Source organism: Canis aureus, chromosome 14 (assembly GCF_053574225.1).
Source record: "Canis aureus isolate CA01 chromosome 14, VMU_Caureus_v.1.0, whole genome shotgun sequence".
Taxonomy (NCBI): domain Eukaryota; kingdom Metazoa; phylum Chordata; class Mammalia; order Carnivora; family Canidae; genus Canis; species Canis aureus.
Genome location: NC_135624.1, coordinates 49344251 through 49356464, shown reverse-complemented (window position 1 = coordinate 49356464; position 12214 = coordinate 49344251). Strand labels below are relative to the sequence as shown.

The window sequence follows — 12214 nt, the reverse complement described above, 5'->3', positions numbered from 1 at the left end:
TTTCTTGATCTTCCTGGCATCTTTATTCAGTCTTTGCAGAATATTACTACTATTTACATTTCTCCTGATACTAATCTCTAATCCTAAGTGCTCTCCACATAGACTCAATATAATTTACTCATTTTTAATATTTATTTTATACTCTTTCATTTAACAACTAAGACTAGAAATAAAATAGAAATATCTCTGATACTTATATAACCCTTCCTTGCTCTGATTCTCCTTTGTCCTTTCCCAGAGTAATCACAAGCTTGATTTCTTGTTTCTGTATTTTTATTAAATATTTAGCCATAAATAGAGTATTGTGCTCTGAGTTTTACTTTTTATGTAAGTAATATTGTACTATAGATAGTCCTCAACAACTTGTGTTTTCCTCTCAACATTCTATTTTTAAGATCATTCAAGGTGACACATATAGATCTAGTTCATTTATTTAAACTATACCATACCATACTATTTGATTGTATGAACATACAACACTTTATTTATCCAATTCATATGGATATATAGACTATTTCATATTCGTGTGTGTGTGTGTGTGTGTGTGTGTGTGTGTGTGGAGGGAGGGAGAGAGAAAGAGAGTGAGAAAGAGAGAGAAGAAAGAAGAAAGAATGTAGTAAATATCCCAGAACATGTGTTTTGGGTACATGTGAAAGTTTCTCTAAGACACATATCTTAGAAAGAATGTTAGGTTGTTGACATGCATATTGTTGAATTTACTAAATATCAACAAAATAATCATTGAAGAGGTTGACCTAGTTGACCCTTCTACTAGGCATATATGATATTTTGTTTCCCTTCATAGTGTCCAGTACTCAGTATTATCAAATTATAACATTTTTTAAGAGTGGGTCAGTGCTATTTCTTTATATAAGTTTGCAATTCTCTGACTACTGATGAGGTCGAGCATCTTTTATACTATTTATTGACTCTTCAGTTTTCCTCTTCTGTCAATTGCTTGTTCTTATAACTGTGCCCATTTTTATTCATTGGTAACAGAAAAGCTGTCTTATATCATGCAAATACTTCTCCGAGGCTGTGGTTTGTCTTTCAATTCCAGCATCTTGTACAAGAGTTTAGAGTTTTAATGTAGTCTAGCTAATTAATATTATCCTTTATGATTTGTGTTTATGTTTGATATTAAAATCTATTTCTACCCCTAATTTCCAAATATATTGTTCTGTATTTTTTTGCTAAAAATTAATTTTTGGCATTTGAAATTTTAATCCACATGGAATTTGTTTTTGTTTTTGATATTATTCAGAGCTTTCTTTTCTTCCGTATGGATAGTCTAGTCTGCCACATATTTATGAAATACTACATTGTATCGTAAATTACTTACCTAAGAGTTGTTTTCCTCTTTCTCGTGTTGTCCGAAGACCAGTCAATTTTGTTCCAATGTCTACTTTTTCCCCAAATGATTCGGGCAAATCCAGATTGTTCTCAGAATACATTGGCATTCTCATTTCCCTACCTAATGATTAGTTTAGCAGTTCAAGCCAAAGATAGGCAAAGGGTGTAGATATAGATATAAGTATATAATAAAGAAACAATCTCCTTTTTCTGCTTCTTGATGTATGCTTAGGATGTGAGCATTTTGTGCTAATGAAGGGAACTCACTGTGATCCTGAGGAAGACAGACAGAACCTGGATCTTTGATGACTTTGAACTTCAGCTCAAATACCTTGTTTTGTAAGAGAATAATTCTTATTGTTTGAACCACTTAAAAAACGTTGGTTTTCAGTTATTTGGAGCCAAGAGATCTTCATCCTTTTCCTAGTGATATGTAATATACTAAAATCCCATAGAAAAGTGGGTTGATTTCTGTTTCTGGTCTGTTCCAGTGGCCAGTTTATCCATCACAGAATTAATACTACAGTGTTTTAAAATCAGTATGTCCAGTTTTATACTTTTCCTTATAAGAGGGAATTATTAGATCTGTGGGTATTTTAAAGGCTTTAATACCATTGTTGAAATTTTTTAAGAAACAGTTTTCTGACTGTCCTTTGCTGCCTTATAGGGTTACTCTTGACTTTGCCCAACAACTTTGCATTTGTATTTGTGCTTGTTTCTTCCTTTCTCCACTTTCTTGATACCACTTTCTTTTTGGGTGCATGACCACATACTAGGACGCTGTTCAATAGAGGCAGTGAAAAGAGGCATCGTCATCTTACTCTTGTCGTTAAAGAAAATGTTCTAAAATTTTAAAACCATTAAATATTATGTTTGCTGAGTTCTTTTTTTTTTTTTTAATCAGGCTAAGAAAGTTCCTTCCTAAACCACGTTTGCTGAGTTCTTATTTTGTTGTTGTTTTTATTATGTATAAGTGTTGAATTTCAGTTCTAAATACTATGAATTTTTTTAGATGACTATGTAGGGTTTTTTTCTCCCTTAATTGTTAATGTGGTGAATTGTATTTATAATTTTTTAATGTTAAGTAATTGTTATTGCATTCCTGGATAAGTTCAACTTGGTCCTACACACACATACACACACATACTACTGGATTTAGTTTGCTAATATTTTACTTAGCTGTTTGCATTTATGCTCATAGATGAGATTAGCATATACTTTTTCCTTATTGTGCTGCCGTTGTATGGTTTTGAAACAAAGGTTTTGGCAGTTTTTAAAAATCAGGGCGAGTTTAATTTTTCCAGAGCTGTTTGCTCAATGGTGAAATAAAAATCTCTAAGGAATCATCTCAACATAGCTCTGTTGTTGCTAGATTTAGATTTTTATTTCCGATTTAATTATGTAAATATTTCTCGATCTATTTAATCTGTTTTTTCTTGAGATTATTTTGGTAGTTTCTATTAGCTTAAGTTGGCTACTCGTTTGTACTTTCAAGTTTATTGGCATACATTTATTCATAGAATTCTGAAGAATTTAAATCTCCTCTGAATCCATAGCCATATTCCATTTTTGAATGCCTAGTATTTTTATTGTGCTCACTTTGGCCTTCTTTTGGTCAGTTTGAGCGGCATAATGACTCGTTCTGAAGATCCAGTGGTCTGTCCCTGCACCGGTGAGCCTCTTCTATGCCCTTGCCTGTACTTCTCTATTAAAGGCCAGGAGTTCAGAGGAATACCACAGTTCTACTAGAATACCAGGGGTTACTGTGGCATTCTCCTTTCCATATCTGAAACTCCCCCTCTCTGACAGTGAAGAACCTGTCTCTCATCACCCTCAACATATTTCATGACGTGACAAATTCTCCCCGATATGTAATGTGTTCCATTAGAGCTGCTGCCTCTCTCACTGCTGCCTCACCTGGGCTCTGTCTTCCTGCTGCAGGCCATGGCCAAGTCCACGTGGATGTTCTCTTATGCTTCACACACCGGCGCCCTGCTGAAGCCCCCATGTGGATGCCCTTCTCACATCACTTGAGGTCCAACACCTTGCACTGTGCTGCCCCTGTCTCACCCTCAGGCATGGGTGCCCTCCTCACTCCACAGTCTTCAGGACCCCCCAGCGGGCTCCACGGCTGCTCCCCTGGCACAGATGTCTCCTCATTGGGCAGACTCTGGCTCCCTGCCAGTATCCTGCCGTTGCCACTCCCCTGTTGAGATGTTTATACTTCCTGCTCAGGCTCTAACAGGGTCTTGGGATAGTACTCTCTTCCAACCTCCAATGAATGCTTTTCTCACCTCCTTTGGTTCTGACAACCCATAGAGGCCTGCTGCTTCATTTCCCCCCACATCCCATGACCCCCATCCCACCATGCCCTCCTCACGAGCCCCAGGGGCCTTGATAGACTTCTGTATGCTTCCTTCGACCTGCCACCCTTCCCCCGACCCCCTTGCTCAGGTTCTGCTACCCTGCACTGGGCCCTCATTGCCTCTGGCCTCCACATGGATGTCCTCTCTCTCCTCCTGGGGTTCCAACAGTGCTGGGTCCTGCCACTCAGTAGGTGAAGATGCTCTCCTCACCCGCCTTTGATGGCAACAGCCTACACTGTTGCTCCCCCCACCCCATGGGTACCCCTTTCGTTCCTTTCAGCTCTGATCACCTGCTCAAGGCCTCTTCTCCAATTCTTTCCTCCTCACTGCCCTGCCGCAGAGACAGCTCCCTCACCCTCTGCTGCCTGTAGTTCCAAAATCTGACAAAAGTGTTTCAAAACAAGGCAGAGCAGTTTTCTCTCAGGAATGATCATCTCTCAGCTCACTAGAGAAGCTCCTGAAGAAACTTGATGCATATAAAGTCTAAGCTATTTTATATTTATAATTAATTTTTAGAATCCTGTTCCATATTAGACTGCCTCAGATGTGACCATGGGACTTGATGTGGTTCCTTTAGCAAGTGGCAAGGAATAAAAACACTGGGAAAAAGACGTAAGCATTTATTTATTTATTTATTTATTTTTTTAAGACGTAAGCATTTAAAATGCTAAGACCCTACTTTTATCATAATTGCACATTACCCAGGCTAGTGCGGTGTTCTCAGTCATTTCTGGGTCCTTGCAAATTAGTGTTTTAGCATAGGCGAACCTGTAGGCCGGTCATCATAATTGCTCTTTGGTTATGGACATGCTTCCTTTATATAGTGTGTACACTTATCCATCAGGGTAACAAGGCCTGATGTAAAAGGGGGCATCCCTTTTACAGACTTTGGTTTGAAAGGAGACCATCTAAGTTTATTTTGAGGATGAGGGCAACTTCTAGCTTTTCCCAAAGAGCTTGAGAGCCACCTAGATGCAGATCTCAGCCGGCATTGAGAGTTGTTTATTTCTTTGAAGACTCATTTCCACCACTCTCTACCAGGCCTCTGTCACTGAGACCTCAATGTTGACTTTATAACTAACATTACAGACAATCTTGGTTAAGAAAAAGAAATTGGTCCTGGAGATCTGTAATTAAACACAGGTTAACTGCCTTTCCTCTGCACTACCGTCTCTCAGTTCAGTGGTTTTGGCAATTTTATGACAAGTCAGCAACAGATCTGAGTACAATTCATGAGACTTACGTTTGGCTCAGGCTTCTGAAAATGACAGAAAGATAATGTTACGTGCTCGAAAGAGAAACCGTTTTGAGTGTTGTTGGGAAAAATCTAATATTTATTAGCAGTGAATATGCTTTTAAAAACCAAAGGAGATAAAATATCTTCTCAATTCCTTTTCCTCTCCCTTATCTCCAAAGTTCCAAAATCAGTCTGTGTTTAAGGCGTTTGGTACATATGGGCTCATTAAGAGATAATTATTTCTGTTTCAAGTTTAAAATGTAGAAAAGAGCAAAAGTTAACTTGAACATGGATACGTTTATGATTCTATTAAGGAATGTATTCATTTGTAAGAGTAGCTTTGCTTTTTTTTTTAAATACAAATATGGATTTACTTAATTTGGATGGTAGTCTATGGAGAATTCTCTTTTTATTATATACCACGCAAGTTTGATTTAGTCACCTCATCTAATTCGGTTTAAATTGCTTATCTCATAGTGTTTGCTGTTGTTAGGACAGAATAAAATTATGTATGTGTATCACTAAGTACAGTGCTTGGCATATAGTAAGTGCTCAATAAATAGCAGTTATTTTTTTATTCTTTCAGCTGAACCAGAAATATCACATTGCCAATTTATTTTATGCGAGTAATGCCTTTTAACATACTCTCACCTAGATTTTGTTTTTTTACTTAAAATTTGTTAAGGAAAAATGAGATTGTTACTTAGAAAAATGCTACCGACTCCTTGTATTTACTGTTTGATAATGTTTCACAGCATTTTTCTTTAAATGTAGACATAAATCCCATTGTTTCTACAATGCACATCTAATGTTTTTATAATTGTCACAAAGAAAAACTTTATTGACCATAATTTATCATGGCTATGAAGCAGTCGCAAACTGTGTGTAGAGAAGGGAGCTGGGTTTATACTTCCTAAAAAACAGACCATGTTTTCTATCTCCAGTTATTTCTTTAGGCAGAATTTATATTTCTAAATTAAAATATCCAACTTGGAAAGTGATTTTTAAATAAAATATAAAGGAGTTACAAAGCTATTCAAGATAAGCCACGTGCACGTTGCTTTAGTTTTAAATTCCACCTTCCTTTGCAATGAAAAGTAGGCATACTAGTTACTAGTTGTCAAAGCAGTTTTAATGGGTAGAATGAGTTCCTTTTGTGATATACTAAATTTCAAAATATCTCTTCTATAACAAATCAGATTTCCCTAAGCTAAATAAGTGTGTCTGCTTGTGCTATAATAAATTAAGGGTTTGCCTTCCCAGTCCTCTAGAGCTTCTGTGATGTTCCCGGCCCTTTGGCTTGGTTTGGAAATGTCATGCCTCATTTCAGTTCCATACCTGACCTCACTGACAACCTGGGAGGTCCTATTTTGTTATAATTTGTCACTTACAAAAGTACTGGTGACATCATTCGAGTGAAGAGTAAGGCAAGGGGATGCCTGGGTGGCTCAGCAGTTGAGCATCTGCCTTCAGCCCAGAGTGTGATCCTGGGGTCCTGGGATCGAGTCCCCTATCGGGGTCCCTGCATGGAGCCTGCTTCTCCCTCTGCCTATGTCTCTGCCTCTCTCTCGGTGTTTCTCATGAATAAATAAATAAAATCTTAAAAAAAGTGAGGTAAGTAGAAAAAGATGATCCCCAAAGTCAGACCTGAGTGTCATTTATAGATTAAGGAGATTTTTTTTAATAGGTTTTTCCTGAAAAGGAAAATTGTGGAGCATGTTTAAAAGGAAACCTCTTACTTCTTTTATACTCCACTTTCAACAGTTCTGACACCAAACATGTAGGGCTTTTCCTATACCAACCAGTTCTCCAACTCTAAATAGCAACTAAGTGGCCCGCATTTCAGTCATGACACTAACTACCTGGATCTAGTGCAAACCCCACAGGTTACAGGCTCAGTGCCACAGGACTGCCCCCAACTCCAGACACCAACTGCAAATCTGGGCCTCTCCTACTTCTCACCAACTTCTTCTGTATTGGGTCTCCCATGACCTCTTCCTTGGGTTTGGTAATTTGCTATAATGGCTCACAAAACTCAGAGATATATTTATTTAAGTTTACCAATTTATTATAAAGGATGTTACAAGGATAAAGATAAATATTCAGATTAAGAGGTACATCGGGTGAGGTCTGGAAAGGTCTTGAGTGCAGTGGCTTCTGTCCCCATGTGGTTGGGATGTGCTACCCTCCCAGCACATGCATGAGTTTACCAACCCCAAAGCTGTATACTTTAGGGATTTTTGTGGAGGCTTCATTACATGGGCAGGATTGATTGACTCAGACTATAGCCCCTCTCCTTCCTGGAGGATGGGGATAGGGTGAAGCTGAAAGTTTCAGGCTTCTATGCATGGCTTGGTCTTTTTAGTGACCAGTCCGCAGGAACTATCTAGGAATTCACCAAGAGTAACCTTGTTAGAATGAAAGATGCTCCTATCATCCAAGAAATTCCAAAGGATTTAGAAGTTCTGTGTACCAGGAACCAGAGTCTAAGACTAAATATTAGAACAAATGATGCTCTTAGCACCCCTATTGCTCAGGAAAATACAGGAGTTTTGTGTGCCAGGAACTGGGGGCAGAGACTAAATATATATTTCTTATTATGTCACGGTGTTTTTCACAGTATTACATCAAAATGACTCACAAAGGCAAGTAGTAGAGAGGAAGAAGTTCCCTCATTCCTGATTTCCACCAGGAGGGGGTTTTTGTAGGCATGTTCCTAGTCTGTCTCTGACCCTTTACACCCTCCTCTCTTGGGAAGAGAGGTGTTTTTTTCTGGTTGGCCAATTTGGGATGATGGGACAGGCTACATACACTCTGCCTTTTTTCCTCTCGAGAGGGGCTCTGCTTGTGGAGAGCACTTCAGCTCTTCCAGGGCGAGAATCTGCCTTCTTCTTTCTCTACTCTTCTTACTCTTTAAAGCATGCTGGAAGCAGGGAGCAGGTGCTGTGGCCTGCGTCTTCGTGGGAGGGCTTCCCTGGTCAGAGCTGGCTCGCAACCTGGAGGAATAGACTGCCTGGAGCTCCATAGGGACAAGTGGCCAACAGACCTGGTACTTTTACCACCCAGGCTGGCCTTTATCATTAATAAGAGTGATGTTTAGACTCATGCCTTTACTAAGGTCTGCTTTCTCAACGTGTTCAGAACCGTGGCTGGGAAGAGGGGTGCTTTTTTTTGGTGGCTCCCTTGGAGAGCCCTACAGTCATCAGCAGTAGTTTTGAATGAAATTTCTTAAATATTTTTGGAGAAGAGTTAAATGGAGATTTGTCAGTTACCTCTTTGGACATTTGTATTAAGCAGTTGTTACAAAGAGAGGTAGGAGGGAGACTATGACATAATGCAGAGGAAAACTTTCTTTTTTGATAATTAGGTTGAAAATAGCAAAGGTAGTTTTCCATTCTGAAAACAAAGGGAGCAGATTTGGGCAGAAGAGTGCTACCATTTTTCATTGATCTTAGGATGTTCATTTTTTTGCATTTTAATATTTCTGAAATTGAGACACATCCTGAAATCCATGGTATTTCTCTGTTTAATGGCAGTGTTCTGTTTCTTACTAGAGTATGTAAAATAATGGTGTGTGTTGTAATCAGTGATATCTTAAAGTCAATCACACGGGGCTTCGAAGGTAGGAAGCAGATGAAAAATCCCATCCAGACCTTAGGTCTGACTTGGTGTCTTCCTGATTGTTGCATTGCCCATTGGGTTAAAATAGTGGCAGTTTGTCTTTGTTGGCTGTGTGATAAAAGGTTTGTCACTTGGGATATTCATTTCACTTTAGCACCTTTTTAAGTTGAGGAGGTGATTTTTTTTTTTTTTTTCCCCAGCAAGTTTGTGCCCAGTGAACTATGCTGTGAATACATCAGGACTATTTAAGGGACACTGAACTTTCCCCTAATATGCTTTAGGACTAGGGATGAATGCTTTGGGGATGACCTCTTAGGCTAGCACTATGAGGTCTTGGGTTAAGATTTTTCCAATTGGATTCTTGATAGCTCAGGAATGTGTTGACTTAGCTTGGGTCCCTATAGTGAAATACAATTTGTATAATATTTTAAATATTGGGCAGCGTGGGTGGCTCAGCGGTTTAGTGCCACCTTCAGCCCAGGGCCCAATCCTGGCGACCTGGGATCGAGTCCCACATTGGGGTCCCTGCATGGAGCCTGCTTCTCCCTCTGCCTGTGTCTCTACCTCTTTCTCTCTGTCTCTCATGAATAAGTGAATAAAATCTTTTAAAAAAATATTAAAACAGTGCTTGTAAATAGTTAAAAATCATTAAATTTTATTTATAAATTATTTATAATAATTTATTTATATAAATATAAATATATTATTTAAAATAAACACATGATTAGTGTTTTAAAGCAATACTAATGTGCAAAATTTACTTATTTGCTTTTTTAAATATTTTGTATGTAACTCATTTTGATTAAAAACATGCGAGACCTTTTATTTGCAGCTGCTGATTACTTGTTGTCGTTTTTTTTTTAAAGATTTTATTTATTTATTCATGAGAGACAGAGAGAGAGAGAGGCAGAGGGAGAAGCAGGCTCCATGCAGGGAGCCTGAGACGGGACTCGATACCGGGACTCCAGGATCATGTGCTGGGCTGAAGACAGGTGCTAAACCGCTGAGCCCCTCAGGGATCCCTGATTACTTGCTTTGAACTAAAATTTAGTTAGAACAACAGACCTGAAGTTAGTTACTTTGATTTAAGAAATAGAACCACCAAGAAACACTACTTAGAACACTGAGAAAAGGGACGCCTGGGTGGCTCAGGGTTGAGCGTGTGCCTTTGGCCCACGATGTGTGATCCCGAGTCTGGGGATCGAGTCTCTCATCCGGCTCCCCGCAGGGAGCCTGCCTATGTCTGCCTATGTCTCTGCCTCTTTGTGTATCTCTCATGATTACATAAATAAAATCTTAAAAAAAAAAAAAAAAAGAACAAGTGAAAAAAATAACAAGTACAAAGGTTGGTATAGTCTCCCAACACTTCTAACCATTTGCTTTGTTTGTCTTCCTTTCTCCGTCTATAGATTGCTGCAGGGCCTCCTTTTGGAGTGTTTCACATTATTCTTAGCTCTTAAGTATTAGCTTCAGGACTGAGTTAGAGATCTCCTCTTCCCAGGCACATCCACATGCGAACACATGCATGTGTACACACACACACACACACACACACACGCACTCTTCCTCTTCTGTGCATAATAGGGCTTGAGAAAAGAAAACTAGAGCTGAAACAACTTTGATTCTGATAAATAGAGAACCTTGGAGCTTTAAAATATTAGAATTTTTTTTTCCCCAGCTTTTGTCATGGCTGGTCCAGATCAAAACGTAAACGCCAAACTTAAATGCCATCTCCTCAGGGAAGCCAAGCCTTTCTTGAGTAGCTTTGTGCATCACTTTGTTTTAATTTTGCTTCTCCTTTGCTGACATTTTTTTGTTTGCACATTCATTGTCTTCCTCACTAGACCGTAAGAGAGGTGAGACTAGGGACTCTGTTGCCCTTGTTTGCAAGGATGTTCCAGAATGTACTCTCATTTTCATGATTGCACTAGCAGGCTTAATTGCCGGCCTGTGGGAATTTGAGAAGTTATCAACATGGGGTTTACTTGCCACAGGTTAGTACCTGAGTATGAATAAATACTTAAGAGTTTTATTAGAATAAAAAAATAATGTCTTATATATGGACTCAGGACAGGGACTTCTTTATGTTAACACCTATTCTGACTTCTTAGGTAGCATGTGGCCACCCAACATAATAACTGTGTTTCCCAGTCACCTTTGCAGCTAGGTTCTGGCAAGTGAGACATAAGTAGAAGTGATGTGAGCCACTTTCAGGCTGAGCACAGAAAGGGTAGGTACACGGCTTTTAATCTTTTTTCCTACATGCTGAACATGTGGCCAGGATGGCAGGTGCAGGTGTCCCACCTCAGGTCAGGAGAAGAAGCTGTGTTGGAGATATTTGAACAAATGATAGAAGGACCCTGGTTAGTTTGCTGAAAATGCAGTCAACATCGTGCTGACCCTGGACCACCTACCTGGACTTTATGTAACTGAGCAAAACGTTCCTATCTTGCCTAAGCCACTATAATTTTGGGTCTTTGTGATAGTAGGTAAACTACATTTTGATACACATGGACATCTTTTGCTGACATTTTCACCAGCAGTTTGTTCTGTGAGCTTTGTAATTTTTATCATTTTATGATCTCATGAGAAAGTAGTCAAAATAATGAATTGTCACGATACCTGTACTCTTAAATATCACCAGATTCTGGAATATTTGGAAATAGCACATGAGATTCAGCTCATTTTCATGCAGCCATAAATTGTTAGAGTTTTAAAATTTTCCAAATTTACTGGCAGAGTCCCAAATGAAAGACTTTTGGAATTAAAGAGATCTGAATAGATTAACATGTTGGTCTCAGGGGCCCGCATGATTAGACTCTTTTATTAATTGACAAGACTTCTCTACCCCTCTTTTCCCCCACAATTCAGAACACCTGGCAAGACACTGTAACTAGAATAAACTTTCCTGGTTCTCAGAAATATAAATCATCTCTTCATCACTTTCAATCTTCTCCCAGGGAAGCCGCTGCCTTCTAGTTCTCTGCCAAGAGAGTTTTCACTTCTGAAAGGTGGAAAGAAAATCAGCCCAAAAGCCTTTTTTTTTTTTTTTTTTTTAATATTCTCTTCATTCCATGTAATAACAATCATTGAGCACATGTTGTCTGCTGGACACAACTGAAACATTCATGGTTTCTCGGATATGCATATGGTTTATTTTGTAATGTGGATTAGCTATCAGTACACTAGTATCATTTGTGCCATTTTCAGGGATGTGGGACCAGATGGGATTTTCTGAGGAGGTCTGAGAACCTGAGTACTGCACTTACAGTGCTGCCTCTGTGAAAAAATAAGTCCTAGATTCTCATCAACCATCTCATCTCATCAATTTATAAATAAACTTTTCGAATTCCTGATTCAGGTTTGAGCACCATATAGTAGAGATTGGACAAGTTATGAATTTGACTAGGGTCTTACTGCTAGGAAGTGTTGGAGTCCAGGTAAAACCTAGTTGTGTCCAATTGAAGCCTTGCCCTTCACTACTATGTATTGCTGGAGTATTTGTCCTGGGGCAAAACGTCAGAATAACTATTGGCCACCTCTGTCTCACATTCCACTCATTCTTGTTACCAGGCATTCTGATAAAAGTTTTCAAAACATCGTAGAGTCTGCATAGCCCGTTAATTAAACATTCAAT

The 12214-nt window shown here is 38.9% G+C and overlaps 1 protein-coding gene across 5 annotated transcripts in view; it reads left to right on the top strand.

Moving 5' to 3' along the window:
- SCFD2 (sec1 family domain containing 2) overlaps positions 1-12214 on the top strand; it is a 413781-nt gene that overhangs the window by 87748 nt on the left and 313819 nt on the right. The window lies entirely within an intron of this gene.